General features: G+C 38.8%; 1 protein-coding gene and 1 long non-coding RNA gene across 4 annotated transcripts in view; both read left to right on the forward strand.

The window, feature by feature from the left end:
- The window catches only part of LOC101138345 (uncharacterized), a 56,124-nt gene extending 46,762 nt beyond the window's left edge, over positions 1-9,362 (forward strand). The window contains exon 4 of the long non-coding RNA XR_008680727.1: positions 7,892-9,362. This is a non-coding gene — a long non-coding RNA (uncharacterized lncRNA). The remainder of the gene's footprint in view (positions 1-7,891) is intronic.
- KCNQ5 (potassium voltage-gated channel subfamily Q member 5) overlaps positions 1-24,862 on the forward strand; it is a 579,108-nt gene that overhangs the window by 48,902 nt on the left and 505,344 nt on the right. The window lies entirely within an intron of this gene.

Consider the following 24,862-nt stretch of genomic DNA (forward strand, 5'->3'; position numbering starts at 1 on the left):
AGGAATGAAGGGGTGATGGATCCCGAACAAGTCAAACTTAGCAAGGCAAATTTCCATTCAATCTTAAGGTTGGAGAATAATTGTCTTTGGCTTGAATAATCCTCTTTGCCTTGAATAATCCTCGTTGACTTTCCAGGCCTGGGGTTGGCAGCATCACTGCCACAGCTCTGCAGGGTGGCCCCACCTTGTGGGTCTCTGAGGCAGCTCCACTCTCTGAAACCAAGCAGGAAAGAGCCTTACCCACCTGTCTTCCCCTCCCCTTGGGCCTGTGGTGGGAGTGGCAGTTCTGATCATCTCTGAATTGCTTTCAGAGTCATTCTTCCCTTTATTTGAAGACTAGTTCGTGTTCATAGACAAAGAGCTCTATGGTCTGGTCCTGTAGAACCCAAGAAGTTCGACAGCCTTCTGTTATTCCATCCCATTTTCTGTCTCCCCTATTTTTCAAACTGGCAGAGTCTCTGCTGGTGTAATCCTATTCCCGGCTGTGCTGAGATGGCTGATTACATTCATGAATTGCACCTATGCTCTCTATCAAGCAGTTGTTCAGCCATACCCTTAATGCTTAGTTGCTTAGTGTTCTCTTCAAAACAAACTTTCTTTCCTTTTTTTTTTTTTTTTTTGGAACGTGAATGGGCTGAGAAATTTCCAAATCTCTCAGTTCTGGTTCCTTTATACTTAACAGTTCCTTCTTCCATTCATCTCTTTCCTCTTGAATTTGACTATAAGCAGTGAGAACCAAAGCTACACGTTTAATACTCTGCTGAGTGTCCAGTTTTATTGCTCACAATTCCTGCTTTCTGCAAAACACTAAAGCACAATTCGGGCAAGGTCTTTGCCACTTTATAACAAGGATCAACTTTCCTCTAAGTTTTAATCACCTGTTCCTCATTTCCATCTGGGCCCTCATCAGAATGACCTTTAACATCCATATTTTTGCTAACATTCAGTTCATAATTATGTATGTATTCACTAAGAAGATGAAAGCCTTCTCTCCAGCTCTCCTCTTTTCTTTGTGAGCTTTCACCAGTGTTGCCTTTAATGTTCATATTTCTACCTATGCTCTGTTATGGCAATCTTAGCTTTTTCTAGCATGTACCTACAGCTCTTGCAGCCTCTTCCCATCACTGAGTTCCAAAACCACTTTAGAACTTTTAGGGTTTTTGTTTTTTTTGTTTTTAGGTACTTTTTTACAGCTTTACCCCACTTCTTAATCCCAAAATCTGTCATAATCAGTTCAGGCTGCCATAATAAAATGCCATAGTGGTATTAAACAACAGAATAAGTAACTTAAACGACATGAATTTATTTTCTCACAGTTCTGGATGCTAGAAGTCCTAGAGTGAGGTGCCAGCCAGTTCAGTTCTTGGCTTTCTTCCTGGCTGTAGACAGACACCTTCTTGCTGTGTGCTCCTGTGGTGGAGAGAGACAGTATGAGATCTCTCGTGTCTCTTCTTATAAGGACATGAATCTTATGGGATCAGAGCCCAACTCTTACATTCTTGTTTAACCTTACTTACCTCAATAGGTAAGGACATAAGACATAGACAAGGACATAAGAGTGGGGTTCTGATCCTATAGGTCAGATCCTGTAGACCCGGTAGGGTCTTCAAAGGCCCTATCTCTAAATAGTTATATTGGGGGTTGGATATTCAACATTCAAAACACTAGAGCACAATTCAGGCAAGTTCTTTGCCACCTTATAACAAGGATCACCTTTTCTCCAAGTTTTTATAACCTGCTGCTCATTTCCATCTGGGTCCTCATCCAAATGACCTTTAACGCCCGTATTTCTACCAACATTCAGTTCACGATTGTTTAGTATTCACTAAGAAGATGAAAGCGTTCTCTCAGGCCTTCTCCCTTTTCTTTTGGAGCTCTCAGATTTGAGGGATTTTGAGGGGATACAACATTAAGTTAATAAGAGTAGACAGCCTTTACTTTGGGAAAACTGAATGAGTCACTTGCTCAGGAGAAAGGAATAGGGATACTGATGAGTTTCATGGGGAGTCTACAGTGAGGGCTTGTAGGGCTGTGTGGAAGGCGTAGATGTGTTTATTGTCAGAATAGCCAGAAGGATTTCTCATAGTTTTGCTACTAGCATTTTGATAAAGTCTCAGTAATTGCAACTACTGAGGTTTTCATAAACTTTATTCCAAACCACATACCTTTGTGGTTTTTACTTGAGTCTTGTTTTCTAGAGAGACAAGATAATGACAATGAACACATTTTTATTCATCACTTTAAACTTGTGCTGCCTCTTGGGCTTAAATTTTCTAATATTATTTATTTAAGAAAAAGCACCAATTTTATACAGAATGTAATACTTTCATCTTTATACATGACAAAGTATTAGGATTATCAAAAATGTAACCATGACAACAGGCTTCCTTGCAACTTAGTTCATGATAGCAGAGTACATGGGCATGCAGATTCTTGGCAGGAAATATTTTTTGGTGGTATATGTATACACATAGATATACATAAATATACACATATATATCACCAGAAATTTTTTTTTTCTTTTTTGAGATGGAGTCTCGCTCTGTCACCCAGGCTGGAGTGCAGTGGCACAATCTCGGCTCACTGCGAGCTCCACCTCCCAGGTTCACACCATTCTCCTGCCTCAGCCTCCCAAGTAGCCAGGACTACAGGCACCCGCCACCACGCCTGGCTAATTTTTTGTATTTTTAGTAGAGACAGGGTTTCACCGTGTTAGCCAGGATGGTCTCAATCTTCTGACCTCATGATCTGCCCGCCTCGGCCTCCCAAAGTGCTGGGATTACAGGCATGAGCCACCATACCTGGCCTAATTTTTTTTTTTTTTTTTTTTGAGACAGAGTCTACTCTATCACCCTGGCTGGAGTGCAGTGACATGATCTCAGCTCATTGCAACCTCTGCCTCCCAAGTTCAAGGTATCCTCATGCCCCAGCCTCCCAAGTCTAGGACCATGCCTGGCTAATTTTTGTATTTTTTGTAGAGACGGAGTTTCGCCATGTTGGGCAGACTTGTCTCAAACTCCTGACCTCGAGTGATCCACGCATCTCTGCCTCCCAAAGTGATGGGATTACAGGGGTGAGCCACTGTGCCCAGCCTTCACCAGAAAATTTTATATGTATATAAACATAGAGTAAGCATTTTTTAATAGAAGAAAGTTAAAAAGACACGCTAAGATCCACTAAGATTATTTCATAGACATAAGTAGACAGCCTAGTGTTTTTAAAAATAAAAGTATATAAGTTTTGGTGTCAGAAGTCCTAGTTTCTGATACAGTCTTTGGCACTTTCTGGCTATATATGCTTTGGAAAGTGACAACCTCCTGGGTCTTCAATTTCCTCATCTGAGGAAAATGGAAGCTTTATCCCCTGCCGTACCTACCTTACAAAATTGTCAGAATCAGAAGACGTCATGCCCAAGAAAGGACTTTGTAAAGTATTGATTTCACTCATTATTTCATTACTATAATAGTGGTTATTTTCTAATATTTATCACTTTCATTTCATAACTAAAGATGATAGGAAAAATCTGGAAGTATCAGAGTTAGCATAAAACATGATAGGAATGATAAAAAGCACTTGTGAAAAGATTTAAGTGATTTGTAGTGATTATGCATGAGAAAGAGAAGGCTAGTAGGTAATCCAATAATTGTCTTAAAGCACTTGAAAACTACTCCAGTGAGCTAATACTGATGACCAGACTAGGAAAGTTCAGCATGAGTTATTTAGGCTAACTAAACCAAATAACTTTCCAGTAGTGAGGTTACTACAAAGTAGAATTGGCCTCTGGGGAGGCCGTGGAATCCCATTTGTGACAGCTGTCCCATTGCCTGGGGATAGCTAACCTCCAGTCTTGCCTGGAGTCAAGGACTGTAACTCCAGAGACTCAGGGCTCCCACCCCTTCAGCTTTGTGCTCTGTGCCTCCGTATGGATCTAGGGTGTTGGGTTAGTGGGCAAGGGAACTTCTTATTTTCCTGGTCATAATTGTTTACTTACAGAAGAAGAAGCAAGCAGTTGAAAGACACACCCTAAATATATAATGCATCAAGTGTATTTTCTTCCTTGAAATACACTTTACTTTTCCTTGGAAAGTAAAATGTCCAATTTTTATTTTAAAATATTGGAAACAATATTGTTTACTGAGTATAGTAAACAATATTGTTTACTGAGTATAGTAAACAATATTGTTTACTGAGTATAGTAAACTATAGAACATACTTCTTTCCAAGGTTATTTTCATTTAAAGTGATTGAGATGTGAAAGAAGACAAGAAAAAAGAGGTAGACTAGGAAGAGAGGGGGCAAAGGGAAGGAGTCTGGAGTGTAGGGATTCAGACAGGCAAAGGCAGTGACCCATGGGGAGGAGTGGAGGAGGTGGAGAGGTAAGGCAAGGAAGGAGGACGTGGAGTGGGAATATTTTAGGTTTAGTAAAGGGTACACCCCACTCTTCCTTTGGACTGTGGAAATTGGCATTGTTATCCTTTATCCTCTGCTGTCAAAGAGTTAGTTAGCTGGTTAATCACTATGTTCACATCTTCAACTATCTGATACTTTTACTTTGGTCCATTACTTGAGAGGGTCACCAGATTGGACACTAGAAGTTATTTTCTATGCTTTGGTAGCAGTGACAAAGCCATTTTATTCAGATTAAATTGAACCAAATGTTCTCAAACTAGAAGTTCTCCACGTCAACTGTATGGAGAGGATAACGTGAATCAACTTTTTTATTTCTAGAATTTCAACCAGTATTAGTATAATACGTTACTCTAAAAGCATTGCTTCATTATTTGTTTTATTATAATAAAAATATTGTCTTATAAGCTACATTTCTAGCCTTAAAGACTTAAAAATTGAGACTGTACCGTGAATAGTAAGTGTCACTGTGGATCCTTTTTGGAAACAGGAGAAGGAAATATCTATCTGTATGTCTGCCTATCTGTCGATCTATCTGTCCATCATCCAATGTTTTGATTTTTTTTTTGGAGAAATTATTTCCCATTTTTCCAAAGCCTTGGTAATACTTAGAGTTAAATTTCTTAACTAGATTAATTGCAGAATGGATTCAAGAGATGCTAAATGGAGATCCTTAAGAAAGTGGGCTATATATTGTGTACAGTGCACATTGCTCAGGTGACAGGTACAACAAAACCTCAGAAATCACCACTAAAGAACTTACTGTACCCCCAAAACTGTTGAAATAAAAATTTAAAATTAAAAAAATATTTTTAAGTTAAAAAAAAGAGACCGGGTATGGCGGCTCACACGTGTAATCCCAGCACTTTGGGAGGCCAAGGCAGGCAGATCACTTGAGCTCAGGGCTGGTGACCAGCCTGGCCAACGTGGTGAAACCCCGTCTCTGCTAAAAATACAAAAATTAGCCAGTTGCTGTAGCATGTGCCTGTAGCCCCAGCCACTCGGGAGGCTGAGGCACGAGAATTGCTTGAACCTGGGAGGCAGAGGTTGCAGTGAGCTGAGATCGCGTCACTGCATTCCAGCCTGAGTGACAGGGTGAGATCCTGTCTCTAAATAAATAAATAAATAAAGTTTAAAAACAAAGAAAGTGGGAGTAGGTGTGGCAAATTATCTTTGATCATCTAACTAAGGCTTTGCTATCAACTAATTTTGATCTTCCACTTCAGAGAATAGCTCTATTTTATTCTTCAGTGAATAAATATGTGTGTGGGCCTAACTGCATGGATGCTATAGATCTCTTACTTTAAGTAATGTAGTTATTACATAAAGACTGCTTTGTAGAAAGTTCTTTGCTAAGTTGCACTTTAGATTTTTCATTACGTAAGGCACTGTAGTTCAGTCTTTAAAAAATTCAGTAGTTATTTTTTGCTTTGCTCAGGTCTTTTTGAGGCAAACAAAACCAACCAACCATAAAACAAACAAAAAAATTTTCTCTGGTTGTATTTCCCAAAAGACTTATATATCGGTACCTGGGGACCACTCAGGTTTCAAAACTGAGTATCCAAAGCTGTCTTGAGGACACATAAGGCTTAGTAGTCATTAACATATTTGTTAAGTTATCAAGTTAATTATACTTTCTATCCAAGGGACTTCTAAGGAACTGCAAAATTGTCATCTATTGTAAAGGAAATTTTAGTTCCCGGGGAAAATTAGAGAAAGAGGTTTAAATTGTTCTAATTTATCTTGGAATTGAAGTAACATTTAAATTAAAACATTGTGCTTCTGAATTCTATTGTGGAAAACCAGTCTTTGCCTAGGGCCCACTGATTTCAATTTTCAGTTCTGCCCCTGGTGTCTGCCCCTACTTTGTCTTGCAGTCTTGCATCTTACCAGACAAACAATCTGAGATTAACCATCAGTAGTTAAGATTGAGTGACTGGACAATAGCGATAACTGCCAGTGAGATAATAACTGAACTTTCTTGGCATGCTTCTCATACCAGCTTTCTGAAGGTATGTGTGACAGTTTTCCAGAATGACTCCCAGTGAAACTTTGTTTTTGTGGAATTCATGGCCCTTATTTCACTCTAGATTCTTTTAAACTAAGCCTTAGGGTTTTATATTCCTGTAGCCTTATACTATTAATATTTAGAAGGATTTTCCAGTGATTTATGAGATGGGAGCATTGGCTTAGAAAAATTGATCCATTTTAGAATTGAGGGAGTAAATCACTGAACATTTTAACCTAGTTTACTAGACAGTCTCTTTCTTTTGTTTTTAAATATATCCATTCTGAATCTTATATTGATTTTGAAACTGGTTATTGCTCCTATGTAACTGTTTAAGTAAATTCAGAGCACTGTATCTTTGGAGATACAATTATTATAGGATTTAATTTCATTAACTCTTGCAAAGACCTTTGGACTTTTGAGGTTACAAAAGCAGTGTTTTTGGATAATGGGAGGTAGCTAACCTGCCTTGATCTACTGCACATCCTATTTCGTACTTCATGAAAAAGACTGGCTATTCTCTACTCTTATCTTGAACACAAAGACACATCAGCATGCACATCAGCATGTGAGCTAGGAATGGGAGAAGTGTGTGGGAATGTAATGTATCTGAAAGAATGGAAAATTTTGTCTTTCTCTCCCTTTTTCTTGGATTATTTAAATTTTTTTATGTCACAAAGTAGCAGAATAAATTTCCATCATAAAGTATTTTACTCTATTATAACCTCAATTTTACTGAGTCAGAATATGCTCAGGGCTGACACAGGAGGGAGAAGATGTTTCCGTTGTATGGTAAGTCTGAGAAGAAGCAGATTGGTGTCTCTGTTCCCAGTTTTTGAAGTGAATTTCTGGAGTAAGCATCTCAAATATTCCTAAATTAAGAAAGAACATAAATATTTCTGTATGGAAATGTTAGAAAACAAGATTCTGGTAATTAGTATGAAATTTTACTATTCATCCCTTTAGATTGTCATGGTTGCATTAATTGACCAACATTACTTTTTAAAAATGCTGTCACTTCTCCTTGTTTATATCTATTTTTGCTTTTTTCCATACATTTGACATTTCCTTTAAAATCTGGGCATAATCTTTGTTATACAAATTTTACTCTGGTTCCTTATAAAATGCTGATTAAAAATATTTTTATGTGGAGTTGAAATCAATGTGTCAGGATTCTTCATTGTATTTTCCTTCAAAAAAGGCTGCTGTAACATAGGACCAAATGTTAAGGGTGCTTGCTGGCATAACTCCAAAGCAGTGTTTTTGGATAACAGGGAGTCTTTAATTCTTAGGTATAATTGATATTTTTAGTTAGTACTTTACTTTTCAGCTTTGTTTTTGGTTTGATTTGGGGTATATGTATGTATGTATGTTTCCATAACAAGTTTTGAATTTTTTTGAAGACTTATCTTCTTAGGCCACCAAACCAAATTAGTTCAGTAATTATAGTCTCAGTTTACCTTGTTTCCCTCTCAGTGGGTCAACCAAAACCGCATGGCGTACTACTCTCTGAAGCCTCTGCTACCCTGCTCCTCCGTGTTGACATGTGGTCAGGCAAGCCAGGACTTACTCACATCAGCTACATCAGTTACTGGGGTAAGAAACTCTGGGCTTTTCAGATACTGTCTTCCAGAAACACCAGCACCAGCCTTTGGGTTTAAGATCACCTGGTGAGATTGATTATCTTTAGGGAATGGTGCAGATGGGATAGTTTCTAGACAATTTGGGAACCTCAGAAATGGGAGTACTTCATATTAGGATGACATAAAATAACTCTTTTTGCCCCAGGGATCTTGCAGTAAAGATTATCATCACAGTTGGCCATACCATGAACTTTTCTAAGTTATTTAAATTTACCTTGAAATGTTATCAGTGTCTGCTGTCACAGAGAATAAATGTATCTGGTATTAACATTTTACTCATGCTTGCCTTGCCTTTACTAAATCTTATCTTGTAATTGAACAACTGGACTATTTTTAATTCTGAATACAATATACCTCAGAATAAGGTTTTAAGGTTTAGGTAAGGTAAAGTTTAACTTTAGTTTGTATCTGTGACACCTAACACAATACTAAGGAATTCAACTGAATGAGAAATTTATTCTAGGCATCCACCATGTTCAAAACATACTAAGTACCTAGGAATTACTTATAGAATAGATGTAACTCTATTGAACTATAAATCAAATATCAACATACAAAGTTGAGTGAGCAGACTTGTTTGCCTCTTTTCATTTTTTGTTACACTGATGGATACCACATGTCTTAGGTGATTGGGGGTGCGGTGGCTAGTAATTACTGCCATTATTGTCTGTGATACAGCAGTGTTCAGATAGCAGCTATTCTGCTTATAATCAGATGAACAAGATATTATGTTTGGCTTTGTTTATGGAAAAAAAGACATTTTATTAAATTGTGGTTAGAGGCCTGTTAGCATAAAGGATGAATGGTTTCTTGGAATTACAACTTGAATATTTTGAGAGAAACAAATGAAAAGTATCTCACTGTAGGGCTGAATTGGTTTGTGACCTTGCTTCTCTAGCTGAAATCTATTGACTGTCTCAGAAGTGTTGCTAGGAGAAGAAATAATCCTATAAAAGGACATTAAGCAATGCTAAGAAAAAGATGATGATAATAATAGTGCTTTCAGCTCACCATGTGCCAAACATCATATTAAACACTTTAAGTGCATTATTACATTGAATTCTCACAACCCTATACCATATCCTCATTTCACAGATGGAGAAAATTGAAGCCTAGAAAGATCAAGAAACTTTCTCCAGGCCATAAATAGAGGAATCAGGATTCAAATCAGATAGACGCCAGGGCTTGTTCTCTTCAACACCACATTACCCCACATTATTATTCAATTATTAAATAAAACCTTGCATTAGTGGCATTTCCAAATGCATAACAAAAAAAAAATTAAAAAAAAGTAACACTGGTCATATGTATTGTATTTTTTATAAAAATTACATTATTCCATTTGTTTTTCTGGAAATTTTTATTGCATTGAGTTGCTAGAATACCATAATATAAAACTTGGCATTTTCTCAATAAATGTGTATGATGCTGTAGTAAGTGTTTAAGATGTCTTTGGAACAACATTTAATTTGTAAGATCTTTTTTATTAATGTGCTGAATTAAGTAATTATTTCTTTCCCACTTTGGGTATGTTCCATATTTGATTTTCTGCTGCTTTCAAGAAGCCATACAATAGAATTTTTAATCCCGTTTTGACTCAACTTCTTTCCAAAAACTAAAATAAAAATAAAAGGCATGAAGCACTTCTTTTATCTTATTAGAAAAGCCAATAAAATGAAAGAATCCTCAAAGCAATTTTTTCAAAATATAAAATTGGCAGAGTATTTTGTTTATGAAACTATGGAAACCAAGTTGAGATTTATAAACAAGGACTTCAAAACTTGTTTTGCTAATGCAGTGTCACTCAAGAATTCACTGAACCTCACAAGGTAAACTTGCAGAGAATGTTTGTTTTGGGAAATGATGATGATGACAGGCAAGAATTTTCTAGGTAGAAAATTGAATTTTAATTCAGCTACCATACAATTCACTCTTTTAAAGTATGAAAGTCAGCCATCCCATTACTGGGTATATACCCAAAGGACTATAAATCATGCTGCTATAAAGACACATGCACACGTATGTTTATTGCAGCACTATTCACAATAGCAAAGACTTGGAACCAACCCAAATGTCCAACAATGATAGACTGGATTAAGAAAATGTGGCACATATACACCATGGAATACTATGCAGCCATAAAAAATGATGAGTTCATGTCCTTTGCAGGGACATGGATGAAATTGGAAATCATCATTCTCAGTAAACTATCGCAAGAACAAAAAACCAAACACCGCATATTCTCACTCAGAGGTGGGAATTGAACAATGAGAACACATGGACACAGGAAGGGGAACATCACACTCTGGGGACTGTTGTGGGGTGGGGGGAGGGGAGAGGGATAGTTTTAGGAGATATACCTAATGCTAAATGATGAGTTAATGGGTGCAGCACACCAGCATGGCACATGTATACACATGTAACTAACCTGCACATTGTACACATGCACCCTAAAACTTAAAGTATAATAATAATAAAAGAAAAATAATAATAAAGTATGAAAGTCGGCCAGGCATGGTGGCTCACGTCTGTAAGCCCCACTTTGGGAGGCTGAGGTGGGCAGATCGCCCGAGGTCAGGGGTTTGAGACCAGCCTGGGCAACATGATGAAACCCTGTCTCTACTAAAATTACAAAAATTAGCTGGATGTGGTAGTGCATGCCTGCAATCCCAGCTACTCGGGAGGCTGAGGCAGGAGAATAGCTTGAACACAGGAGACAGAGGTTGCAGTGAGCCGAGATCTTGCCACTGCACTCCAGCCTGGGCTGGGTGACAGAGCAAGGCTCCATCTCAAAAATAAAAAAATTTTTAAAAAGTATAAAATTCAGTGGGTTTTAGGATATCCACAGAGCTAAACAACCATTATCACTATGGAATTCCGAAATATTTTTATTATTCTATAAAAGAAGCCTCCTTGTCCATAAGCAGTACTCTCCATCCCCTACCACCACCCCTTTCCTAGGTAACCTTCTATCCATTTTTTATCTCTATGTATTTGCCTATTCTGGACATTTGGTATAAATGGAATCATGTAATATGTGGCCCTTTGTGCCTTTTCTTTCACTTAATGTTTTCAAGGTACATTCATGGTGTAGCATGTATGAATATTTCATTTCTTTTTACTGCTAAATAATATTCAGTTGTGTGGATATACCACAGTTTGTTTATCCACCAATCAGTTAATGTGTGTTTGGATCAGCTTATTTTGTTTATACTAAAATTCTGAAGAGTAGGAGCAGGAATACCATCCATGCTAGTTTCCAATTGGAGAATGATAACACTCTTGCCTTCTCTCTCAAATTAAACAAAATCACAGCCAATGAAATGAAGATACCTTTAGAAAGAAAAACTTTGACTTATTTAGGCAATAGATAACCATTTTTTACTCGTTAAAATGCTTCAGTAAGTTAATTTTGCTTCTCATTACTTTGCCTAGCATTTGCTAGTGTAAATTCATTGTCTAGAACTCCCCCCAAAATCCACATTTACAAAAATATAAGAGGAAATATCCCCTTTCAATTAAGTATAAAAATAACCAAGGTAGTGTTATGAAACTAAAAGTATAAATTAGCATTATGTTTCCTCATTGGCTTTGTTGGATTAGTCCTAAATAACCCAAAAGGAAACATAAATTTCAATTTGTAGGGAGTTTTGTGATCTGATACTTTTAAGTGGGTGTTTAGCAAGTGGCAACAGAAGAAAGAGCACTAGACTGCAATTACTTACTGCAAATCAGAAGCTGCTGGAAACACTGCTTACTAATTGTATACCAAAGCGCTTGAGTAAAAAAGTGTGGAAGGGCTATGAAAGCCCTGCTTCTCCTGTTACTTCTGTAAACCAGGACGCAAGTTGAGTGAGCTGTGCATTTATTGGAGCTCTCTTATAGAGCACGCAGATCCTGCATGTTTGGGAAGTTACAACATTGAGAACGTGAGAAGAAAGCAATGGGGGCTTTCTGTGTATGTGAGAATAAAGCAACGGGGGCTTCCTGTGTGATGATGCTAGTTTGTAACTACTATTATGATAACAATAACAATGATGATAAGAGATAATAATAGCTTTTATTCATTGAGTAATTATTCTCTGTTGGGCTCTTTGCATCTACACGTTACCTCTTAGCATCACAACCCTCCTGGGTAAGTTTTATTATCTCTATTTTACAGGCAAGAGAAGTATGCCACTGAAGAGTGAAGTGACTTTTCCTTGTGTCAGCTAGCTAATAAGTAACAGAACTGAAATTCAAACCCAGATCCAAAGTCTTTCTCTTTGAACTAGTCAAGGATGGATAATTAATGTTTGACATTAAAACCATAGATGCTTCAAATCCATAATATTGATGATAATATGACTTATGTGGCCCAAAAGATGCAGCCTCTGCATGCATGCCCTAAGTAAACCTGTTTTGCCAGCTTTTGTTCTGGATCTTGCACCTTCACAGTTGACCCTTTAAGCTTATCCCCACAGCTTATCATCATCATGCTGTGATCCCAGGACATTCAGAAGATGTGATAGAGTTTTCATGGGATAAACCTGTGAACCATTCCCTTTCAATACCTTCAGTGCCCCTTTCTGACTTAGAGAATATGGAGTCAGTCTAAATTATTTAAATTTTCCCTTGAGGATTCTCTAGCCCTATCCTAGATTTGCTCCTGGGTTGCCTTGGAGAATCAAATGAGTTCTTCCCTAAGGGGGAACTGGAAAAATCCTGGAGTTCCCCAGGACTTGAGGATTTCCTGGAGTGACCTCCTTGTGAGATCCTTCAGATCCATGGTCCCAGCTTTCAAGTATGTGGAGAAAAGAGCCTCAGTAGAGTTATCTCTGTCCAAAGCCACTTCATAAAATACTTCCTTAGATATTTTAATGCTTGTCAGTCCCATCTGTAACATTACAGGGATTGGACAATTCCTCACATGGTTATGTTCTTTGGCCAGCACAGTATTAAAAAAACAAAATGAAACAAAAAACCCTCTATATCGTTTTTAGGAACAAAATGCTTGCTCTAGTTCTCCACAGTCTCCTCCAATATCTATTGTATCACAACCGGCCAACTTCCCTGATTAACACTCCCTGCCTGACCCTTAAAGGTGTTTGCTTCTGAAGGTACTGGAAGTGATAATCTTCTAAATTTCTTCCAGCTCTACTATCCTCTGATTCTCTCCTTATTTTCAGTTTACAAAAAGGATTTGTACCTTTTTTTTCCTTTGGCCCCACACTTGTGTCTTCCTTGCTTCCTTTCATTCTGCTTTTCTGACCTTCCCTTCAGTGCTCAGACATCAAGTGCTTCAACCCACTCTTGGCTGTCCAAGTTCTCTGCCATGGCCTCTTTCCCTCTCTCAGGAATCCAGCCCTCAAAGTACTCCTCTTATACCCCTACTTTACTCTTAATAAATTTTCTATCTCTATGAAGAATCATGAAAGTAAGCTCTTTAAATTGATTCATAATGAAAATAGATTATTCCTGGTATCTTCTATTTTACCATTAGGAAGGAGGGTGGGACTGGGATGGAGAGGTGCTTAGGAGCTCCAATGAGTCTTTAATTGGTCAAGGCCAGGGTGGCAAGGATGAAAGGGTTGTGGAAGGGAAAGACCTAATCTGCTGATTTTTTCACACTTACCAAAGAAAGAGGAGAAACGCTCCTCCAGGAGCCTTTTTACGTTTTTATGTTGAAAAGAGGAGCTGATTGCTGCCCCACTTAGAAGTATCTCACTACCTTCTCTGGAGAGGACACCTTCTTTAAGGATGGCTCTGCCCTCAGCCATACGTGATTTTTTAACTCAGAGTGTCTTCCTTGGCCTGGATGCAGAGGATGGAAGATGGCGTCCTTACTGCTTCACCTGTTTTACCACAATTTTGTTAAGTGGAGAAATGATGGGTAATTAACTCAAGTTCACACAAATGCTAAGTGTTAAAACTAGTTCTTAAGCTAAAGTGTGTCTGAACCCCAAAGCCAAGCCTTTGCTGTCAGACTTTCTGAGGCTCTCAGAATCCCCCATTTTCAGGTACCTGTGGTCAGAGGAGGGAGAAATCAGCACACACATTCTCACTTACTCGTGGATTCTGGTCTTTGGTGGGAGCTTGAAGCAAGTGCTTGTTAGCCACATATACTTTTTTTTTTTTTTTTGAGACTGAGTCTCGCTCTGTCGCCCAGGCTGGAGTGCAGTGGCGCCATCTCAGCTCACTGCAAGCTCTGCCTCCCGGGTTCATGCCATTCTCCTGCCTCAGCCTTCCGAGTAGCTGGGACTACAGGTATGTGCCACCACACCCGGCTAATTTTTTGTATTTTTAGAAGAGACGGGGTTTCACCATGTTAGCCAGGATGGTCTTGATTTCCTGAACTCATGATCCACCTGCCTCGGCCTCCCAAAGGGCTGGGATTACAGGCGTGAGCCACTGCGCCTGGCCCACGTATACTTTTTCTCTTGCCCAGCTGATCTTAATTGTATATGGTTTAGATGTCTGTTAGGAATGCCTGGGTTCATATGTTTGGTGTGGTAAAAAAAAAAAAAAAAAAATGCCAGTTGTGTAACTGCTTACCAACTTACCAAGTTATGATGGATAAAGTAATTATGTCAAAATTTTTAAGTTTACATTGTCTGGAGCTTATAATTTTATAATTGTTGTTAACAGCTAGTTTTTCTTTTATGTTTTCACATCATTTTCTGTCCTCATGGAAAGTCTTAACCTGTGAGAAAGCCATCGGTATCTTCATTTTAGTAATAATGAAACTGAGACTTAGTTTACCAACCCACATGGTCAATATCAACACACAGGTCTTTTGATTCCAAACCCTACAAGAAAACTCTGTTCATGTATGTATAATCATTACCTATTATGCACATAGCATGATCACCTGGTCTCTATAAAGCAAAAACAAAAAGCCCGACATGATTCTCTCAGCCTTCCAATTCTGAATGAGTATGGGTTCCACCATCCATAGTCACCAAGGTCCTTATTCATTCAAGATCCTTCCTTAGTCAGATCCTGAGGCTTTGTGTGCACTGGCAGCAGTGGCATCCCACGCTTCCCTGACACTGGAGGATACCTACAGAAAAGATCCTAGCTGCTTGCCAATTTTAAGGCACATCCATGTAGTAGAGTGAGAGCCTACACCGACAAAGTATTGTGATTTCTTCCCAAGAAACTATTTCTTAACTATTTTGCCTGGAAATCTCCATCCACAGAAGCAGACAGTAAAAGTTTCCAAAAATCTTTCATCAGTGTCTTTGAGATAGACTTGCCTCTGCTACCTGGGCATTAGTATCAGGCCTTGATATTGATTATTACACATTGTATACATGTATCAAAATATCACACTGTATCTCCAAAATAGGTACAATTGTCTGTCAATCAAAAATTATAATGCAAGAAAAAGTGTTGTTTTCATGCACTTGGAATGGGCCTTTGCATATGTTATCTACGTAATGCTAGGCATTGTCATTTGGAAAGTTTTAGTTCACTAGTTATGAAAACCTTCCAAATATTGACATATTAATTTATGAAATAACAAAATGTTACATTTGTTAATATGAATTAATAATGCTGGCATATGATAAAGAATGTGTGTGTATGCATTTGTGTCTGTGTGTGTGTATGCGTGTGTGTCTGTCTGTGTATTTCTGAGGCCCCTAGGCATTGCTCCATTTCTCCTCTATATAATTCTTTTTTTTTTTTATCTTTTTTTTTTTTTATTATACTTTAAGTTTTAGGGTACATGTGCACATTGTGCAGGTTAGTTACATATGTATACATGTGCCATGCTGGTGCGCTGCACCCACTAACTCGTCATCTAGCATTAGGTATATCTCCCAATGCTATCCCTCCCCCCTCCCCCCACCCCACAACAGTCCCCAGAGTGTGATATTCCCCTTCCTGTGTCCATGTGATCTCATTGTTCAATTCCCACCTATGAGTGAGAATATGTGGTGTTTGGTTTTTTGTTCTTGCGATAGTTTACTGAGAATGATGGTTTCCAATTTCATCCATGTCCCTACAAAGGACATGAACTCATCATTTTTTATGGCTGCATAGTATTCCATGGTGTATATGTGCCACATTTTCTTAATCCAGTCTATCATTGTTGGACATTTGGGTTGGTTCCAAGTCTTTGCTATTGTGAATAATGCCGCAATAAACATACGTGTGCATGTGTCTTTATAGCAGCATGATTTATAGTCCTTTGGGTATATACCCAGTAAGGGGATGGCTGGGTCAAATGGTATTTCTAGTTCTAGATCCCTGAGGAATCGCCACACTGACTTCCACAATGGTTGAACTAGTTTACAGTCCCACCAACAGTGTAAAAGTGTTCCTATTTCTCCACATCCTCTCCAGCACCTGTTGTTTCCTGACTTTTTAATGATTGCCATTCTAACTGGTGTGAGATGATATCTCATAGTGGTTTTGATTTGCATTTCTCTGATGGCCAGTGATGATGAGCATTTTTTCATGTGTTTTTTGGCTGCATAAATGTCTTCTTTTGAGAAGTGTCTGTTCATATCCTTCGCCCACTTTTTGATGGGGTTGTTTGTTTTTTTCTTGTAAATTTGTTTGAGTTCATTGTAGATTCTGGATATTAGCCCTTTGTCAGATGAGTAGGTTGCGAAAATTTTCTCCCATGTTGTAGGTTGCCTGTTCACTCTGATGGTAGTTTCTTTTGCTGTGCAGAAGCTCTTTAGTTTAATTAGATCCCATTTGTCAATTTTGTCTTTTGTTGCCATTGCTTTTGGTGTTTTGGACATGAAGTCCTTGCCCACACCTATGTCCTGAATGGTAATGCCTAGGTATTCTTCTAGGGTTTTTATGGTTTTAGGTCTAACGTTTAAATCTTTAATCCATCTTGAATTGATTTTTGTATAAGGTGTAAGGAAGGGATCCAGTTTCAGCTTTCTACATATGGCTAGCCAGTTTTCCCAGCACCATTTATTAAATAGGGAATTCTTTCCCCATTGCTTGTTTTTCTCAGGTTTGTCAAAGATCAGATAGTTGTAGGTATGCGGCGTTATTTCTGAGGGCTCTGTTCTGTTCCATTGATCTATATCTCTGTTTTGGTACCAGTACCATGCTGTTTTTGTTACTGTAGCCTTGTAGTATAGTTTGAAGTCAGGTAGTGTGATGCCTCCAGCTTTGTTCTTTTGGCTTAGGATTGACTTGGCGATGCGGGCTGTTTTTTGGTTCCATATGAACTTTAAAGTAGTTTTTTCCAATTCTGTGAAGAAAGTCATTGGTAGCTTGTTGGGGATGGCATTGAATCTGTAAATGACCTTGGGCAGTATGGCCATTTTCACGATATTGATTCTTCCTACCCATGAGCATGGAATGTTCTTCCATTTGTTTGTATCCTCTTTTATTTCCTTGAGCAGTGGTTTGTAGTTCTCCTTGAAGAGGTCCTTCACATCCCTTGTAAGTTGGATTCCTAGGTATTTTATTCTCTTTGAAGCAATTGTGAATGGGAGTTCACTCATGATTTGGCTCTCTGTTTGTCTGTTGTTGGTGTATAAGAATGCTTGTGATTTTTGTACATTGATTTTGTATCCTGAGACTTTGCTGAAGTTGCTTATCAGCTTAAGGAGATTTGGGGCTGAGACAATGGGGTTTTCTAGATAAACAATCATGTCGTCTGCAAACAGGGACAATTTGACTTCCTCTTTTCCTAATTGAATACCCTTTATTTCCTTCTCCTGCCTGATTGCCCTGGCCAGAACTTCCAACACTATGTTGAATAGGAGCGGTGAGAGAGGGCATCCCTGTCTTGTGCCAGTTTTCAAAGGGAATGCTTCCAGTTTTTGCCCATTCAGTATGATATTGGCTGTAGGTTTGTCATAGATAGCTCTTATTATTTTGAAATACGTCCCATCAATACCTAATTTATTGAGAGTTTTTAGCATGAAGGGTTGTTGAATTTTGTCAAACGCTTTTCTGCATCTATTGAGATAATCATGTGGTTTTTGTCTTTGGCTCTGTTTATATGCTGGATTACATTTATTGATTTGCGTATATTGAACCAGCCTTGCATCCCAGGGATGAAGCCCACTTGATCATGGTGGATAAGCTTTTTGATGTGCTGCTGGATTCGGTTTGCCAGTATTTTATTGAGGATTTTTGCATCAATGTTCATCAAGGATATTGGTCTAAAATTCTCTTTTTTGGTTGTGTCTCTGCCCGGCTTTGGTATCAGAATGATGCTGGCCTCATAAAATGAGTTAGGGAGGATTCCCTCTTTTTCTATTGATTGGAATAGTTTCAGAAGCAATGGTACCAGTTCCTCCTTGTACCTCTGGTAGAATTCGGCTGTGAATCCATCTGGTCCTGGACTCTTTTTGGTTGGTGAACTATTGATTATTGCCACAATTTCAGCTCCTGTTATTGGTCTATTCAGAGATTCAACTTCTTCCTGGTTTAGTCTTGGGAGAGTGTATGTGTCGAGGAATGTATCCATTTCTTCTAGATTTTCTAGTTTATTTGCGTAGAGGTGTTTGTAGTATTCTCTGATGGTAGTTTCTATTTCTGTGAGATCGGTGGTGATATCCCCTTTATCATTTTTTATTGTGTCTATTTGATTCTTCTCTCTTTTTTTCTTTATTAGTCTTGCTAGCGGTCTATCAATTTTGTTGATCCTTTCAAAAAACCAGCTCCTGGATTCATTGATTTTTTGAAGGGTTTTTTGTGTCTCTATTTCCTTCAGTTCTGCTCTGATTTTAGTTATTTCTTGCCTTCTGCTAGCTTTTGAATGTGGTTGCTCTTGCTTTTCTAGTTCTTTTAATTGTGATGTTAGGGTGTCAATTTTGGATCTTTCCTGCTTTCTCTTGTGGGCATTTAGTGCTATAAATTTCCCTCTACACACTGCTTTGAATGCATCCCAGAGATTCTGGTATGTTGTGTCTTTGTTCTCGTTGGTTTCAAAGAACATCTTTATTTCTGCCTTCATTTCGTTATGTACCCAGTAGTCATTCAGGAGCAGGTTGTTCAGTTTCCATGTAGTTGAGCGGCTTTGAGTGAGATTTTTAATCCTGAGTTCTAGTTTGATTGCACTGTGGTCTGAGAGATAGTTTGTTATAATTTCTGTTCTTTTACATTTGCTGAGGAGAGCTTTACTTCCAACTATGTGGTCAATTTTGGAATAGGTGTGGTGTGGTGCTGAAAAAAATGTATATTCTGTTGATTTGGGGTGGAGAGTTCTGTAGATGTCTATTAGGTCCGCTTGGTGCAGAGCTGAGTTCAATTCCTGCGTATCCTTGTTGACTTTCTGTCTCGTTGATCTGTCTAATGTTGACAGTGGGGTGTTAAAGTCTCCCATTATTAATGTGTGGGAGTCTAAGTCTCTTTGTAGGTCACTCAGGACTTGCTTTATGAATCTGGGTGCTCCTGTATTGGGTGCATATATATTTAGGATAGTTAGCTCCTCTTGTTGAATTGATCCCTTTACCATTATGTAATGGCCTTCTTTGTCTCTTTTGATCTTTGTTGGTTTAAAGTCTGTTTTATCAGAGACTAGGATTGCAACCCCTGCCTTTTTTTGTTTTCCATTTGCTTGGTAGATCTTCCTCCATCCTTTTATTTTGAGCCTATGTGTGTCTGTGCACATGAGATGGGTTTCCTGAATACAGCACACTGATGGGTCTTGACTCTTTATACAACTTGCCAGTCTGTGTCTTTTAATTGGAGAATATAGTCCATTTACATTTAAAGTCAATATTGTTATGTGTGAATTTGATCCTGTCATTATGATGTTAGCTGGTGATTTTGCTCATTAGTTGATGCAGTTTCTTCCTAGTCTCGATGGTCTTTACATTTTGGCATGATTTTGCAGCAGCTGGTACCGGTTGTTCCTTTCCATGTTTAGCGCTTCCTTCAGGAGCTGTTTTAGGGCAGGCCTGGTGGTGACAAAATCTCTCAGCATTTGCTTGTCTGTATTTTATTCCTCCTTCACTTATGAAGCTTAGTTTGGCTGGGTATGAAATTCTGGGTTGAAAATTCTTTTCTTTAAGAATGTTGAATATTGGCCCCCACTCTCTTCTGGCTTGTAGGGTTTCTGCCGAGAAATCCGCTGTTAGTCTGATGGGCTTCCCTTTGAGGGTAACCCGACCTTTCTCTCTGGCTGCCCTTAACATTTTTTCCTTCATTTCAACTTTGGTGAATCTGACAATTATGTGTCTTGGAGTTGCTCTTCTCGAGGAGTATCTTTGTGGCGTTCTCTGTATTTCCTGAATCTGAATGTTGGCCTGCCTTGCTAGATTGGGGAAGTTCTCCTGGATAATATCCTGCAGAGTGTTTTCCAACTTGGTTCCATTCTCCGCATCACTTTCAGGTACACCAATCAGACGTAGATTTGGTCTTTTCACATAGTCCCATATTTCTTGGAGGCTTTGCTCATTTCTTTTTATTCTTTTTTCTCTAGACTTCCCTTCTCGCTTCATTTCATTCATTTCATCTTCCATTGCTGATACCCTTTCTTCCAGTTGATCGCATCGGCTCCTGAGGCTTCTGCATTCTTCACGTAGTTCTCGAGCCTTGGTTTTCAGCTCCATCAGCTCCTTTAAGCACTTCTCTGTATTGGTTATTCTAGTTATACATTCGTCTAAATTTTTTCAAAGTTTTCAACTTCTTTGCCTTTGGTTTGAATGTCGTCCCGTAGCTCAGAGTAATTTGATCGTCTGAAGCCTTCTTCTCTCAGCTCGTCAAAATCATTCTCCATCCAGCTTTGTTCCGTTGCTGGTGAGGAACTGCGTTCCTTTGGAGGAGGAGAGGTGCTCTGCGTTTTAGAGTTTCCAGTTTTTCTGTTCTGTTTTTTCCCCATCTTTGTGGTTTTAATCTACTTTTGGTCTTTGATGATGGTGATGTAAAGATGGGTTTTCGGTGTGGATGTCCTTTCTGTTTGTAAGTTTTCCTTCTAACAGACAGGACCCTCAGCTGCAGGTCTGTTGGAATACCCTGCCGTGTGAGGTGTCAGTGTGCCCCTGCTGGGGGGTGCCTCCCAGTTAGGCTGCTCGGGGGTCAGGGGTCAGGGAACCACTTAAGGAGGCAGTCTGCCCGTTCTCAGATCTCCAGCTGCGTGCTGGGAGAACCACTGCTCTGTTCAAAGCTGTCAGACAGGGACATTTAAGTCTGCAGAGGTTACTGCTGTCTTTTTGTTTGTCTGTGCCCTGCCCCCAGAGGTGGAGCCTACAGAGGCAGGCAAGCCTCCTTGAGCTGTGGTGGGCTCCACCCAGTTCAAGCTTCCCGGCTGCTTTGTTTACCTAAGCAAGCCTGGGCAATGGCGGGCGCCCCTCCCCCAGCCTCGCTGCCGCCTTGCAGTTTGATCTCAGACTGCTGTGCTGGCAATCAGCGAGACTCCGTGGGCGTAGGACCCTCCGAGTCAGGTGTGGGATATAGTCTCGTGGTGCGCCGTTTTTTAAGCCGGTCTGAAAAGCGCAATATTCGGGTGGGAGTGACCCGATTTTCCAGGTGCGTCCGTCACCCCTTTCTTTGACTCGGAAAGGGAACTCCCTGACCCCTTGCGCTTCCCAGGTGAGGCAATGCCTCGCCCTGCTTCGGCTCGCGCACGGTGCGCGCACCCACTGGCCTGCGCCCACTGTCTGGCACTCCCTAGTGAGATGAACCCGGTACCTCAGATGGAAATGCAGAAATCACCCCTCTTCTGCGTCGCTTACGCTGGGAGCTGTAGACCGGAGCTGTTCCTATTCGGCCATCTTGGCTCCTCCCCCCTCTATATAATTCTTAAGAAACATTCCACTGGGCTGCATTTCTTGGCCTACACCATTGTCCCTCCCTCTATATTGTTTGTTTGTACTTCAGGCCAAAAACAAAACAAGCACAAATAAGCACACTGAACAAAAAAGAGAAAAGGGCCCTTAAAATGAGATGAAGAGAGAGGGTGTAGGGCTGTGTGTTGTGCAGAATGATTGAATGAATCCAGGCAAACTCTGATTTGGTTTGTAAGTTCTATTTTATCTATTTTAGTAACCTGTATTGAAAGCCTGGACCCAAAGAGCTGAGGTCCTAATTCAATGGTTTCTGTCTGTGATACAAAAAGTTTCTGGCTACTCACTAAGAGGTTTGCTTACAGTAAATCCCTCAGTCAAGAGAAACATATTGTTTTGAATTGAAGCTCAGTTTTTAGTTAACAAAATTATATGCATTCCAACATAAACTGGTTTTGTTCCTTTTGAGCTGGATATACATGCATATAATACAAAATCAAAAGATATATGGTGGTTAACAGTGAGAATTCTTCCATCCCATTCCTGACCCCCTGACAACCAATTTCTTACTCCAGAGACAACTACTATCCTTGCATTTTTTATATCCTTCAGAGATGTTGTATGCATTATCACTATGGATGTAAGTTTTTGTTTTTTTCATAAATGTTATCATATCATACACACTGTATATTATGCCTTAGCAGTTTATACAATACTGCCTTACTCATTTTCATAGTATACAGAATTCCATCTAATGGATGTGAACTAATTTATTTAACTGCCTTCAATTATTTCTAATATTGTCTATCATATTTCAAGGAAAATGCTTATATGAATGTCATTTTACTTGTATGTGAGTATATCAAGAGGATAACTTCCTATAAATATATCTTGGGCTCCTCTAAGAAAATACCATTGCTGAGTGGCTTAAACAATAGACATTTATTTCTCACAGTTCTAGAGCAGGAAAGTCCTAGATCAAGATGCCAACGGATTCAATTCTTAGTAAGGGTCCTCTTCTTAGCTTGCAGATAGTTGCCACCTAGCCGCGTGATCATGTGACCTCTTCTTTGTGCATGTTTAGAGAGAGAGCTGTGGTATCTCTTCTTTTTCAAGGATGTTGACCCCATTATGGGGCTCCATCTTCATGACCTCATTGAAACCTGATTTACCTCCCAAATGTCTCACCTCCTAATAATATCACATTGGGGATTAGAGCTTCAACATATGAACTTTAATATGTTGAAAATTCAGCTCATAACATGACTGGGTCAAACTGTGTAAAATTTTGGCAGATTTGCTATTGCTTCACATGGGGTCCTACCCGTTTCCAATATAAGAAGGAGTAAGACTTTGAACCTTGCCAACAAACTGTATTATCAAATTTTGTGATGTTCCCTTGAGCTGATAGCTCAAAATGATAGCTCAGTATAGTTTCAATTTACATTTCTTTTGTTAATATATGAGGCTGATGAACATTTCATATGTTCATCATTTAGCACTTTAGCACTATTAGCACTCTATTTTTCTAAGAAGTAGGTATTCACAGTCTAGCCACTTTTCTGTTGGATTGATGATCCTTTTCTTATTGTTTCATATGTGTATGTGAAAATTGTCATTTTTCTTTGATATAAGCTGTAAATACTTTTGCCAGTTTGTCTTGTGTCTTGACTTTTGTTAAGGGTGTTTTTATTTTTCATAATAACTTTTTAAAAATTTGTCTTCTATTGCATCTGTAAGATGAAATTATAAATTACTTCACTGCCCATCTTTAGTTTGAGAATCTTTATGGGTTGTTTTTTTTTTTTTACTTTTAAGTCTTTGATACATCTGGGACTACTGTGGTACAGGTTATGAGATAAGAATCCAATATCTTTGTTTGATTTTATTGTTTTGTTCCTTCTTTTAATGTTACTCAGGTGTTCTGTATCTGTTTATTTCTTCAGAAAAAAATAGGTTAATCTATCAAATAAGGGAACATATCTCAAAAAGTTGTAAAAGGGCTAAATTATATGATTCTATATGATTATCTACTGATTTTTGTCACTGTAAACATAATCTGGATAATTCAGATTTAGAATGTGTGTGTGTAATTAAATATATTTTAGGACAGTTCTTAATTTATCAGTTAATTGTGTAACTCTTGTATTTAATTTACAGAATCTATAAATTACATTTATATAGTGAAGATGAGTTACCTTGAGCAGCCAGAAGTAGCATCAATACCAAGATCCTCCAAGGCTGTATATGAAGCGTTACTGAATACTTAAGCCAATACTGATTGCTCTCTGCTCTGTTTCCACTGACATTGATTGTCTGGACCATATATTTGAGTGGAAAATCATCTTCCTTATTATGTTATTTCTATTATATATGTCTTATCTACCTTCCCCAGAAAAGCTGTGAACTCCTTAGCAGAGAGATCATGACCTATACTTCTATTTAATCTGTTCAGCAAATATTGAGTGTCTACCATGCTCCAAACACTATCCTGAGGACAAGAGAGACAAAGAGAACCGTAGGCCCTGCCTTCAAGGAGCACATGGCTAGTGGAAACAGACAGTAAGTCGACAATGACAATACATGTGACCATATTTACAGTGCTCCAAGAAGTTCAGAAAAAAGACATCTGATTTGGACTGGGAAGAACATTATGGGGATTTAAGGAGATAAAAAGTGAAAGCATACTTGAAGTGCTAGGCAAATGACGGATATAAAGTAAGTTTAGGAAAGTCCTGAGTCACATTTTACTTCTGTTTATATTATAAGCATTGTGTCTCAAACTGTAGAATGATGTTTCATTTATTTGGCTTTTTCTAGGAAAAAGAAATGAAATATTTTTCCTAAGAAGTGAAAAGAACCCATAAGAGCTCCAATTTGCAAAATGCTAGGCTTTTTATTGATCCCTTTTTTTGTTGTTGTTGACACGGAGTGAGTCTCTCTCTGTCGCCCAGGCTGGAGTGCAGTGGCGTGATGTCGGCTCATTGCAACCTCCGCCTCCCAGGTTCAAGCGATTCTTCTGCCTCAGCCTCCCAAGTAGCTGGGACTACAGGTGCGCATCACCATGCCCAGCTAATTTTTGTATTTTTAGTAGAGACAGAGTTTCA

This window comes from Gorilla gorilla, chromosome 5 (genome assembly GCF_029281585.2).
Source record: "Gorilla gorilla gorilla isolate KB3781 chromosome 5, NHGRI_mGorGor1-v2.1_pri, whole genome shotgun sequence".
In the NCBI taxonomy this organism is placed as follows: Eukaryota; Metazoa; Chordata; class Mammalia; order Primates; family Hominidae; genus Gorilla; species Gorilla gorilla.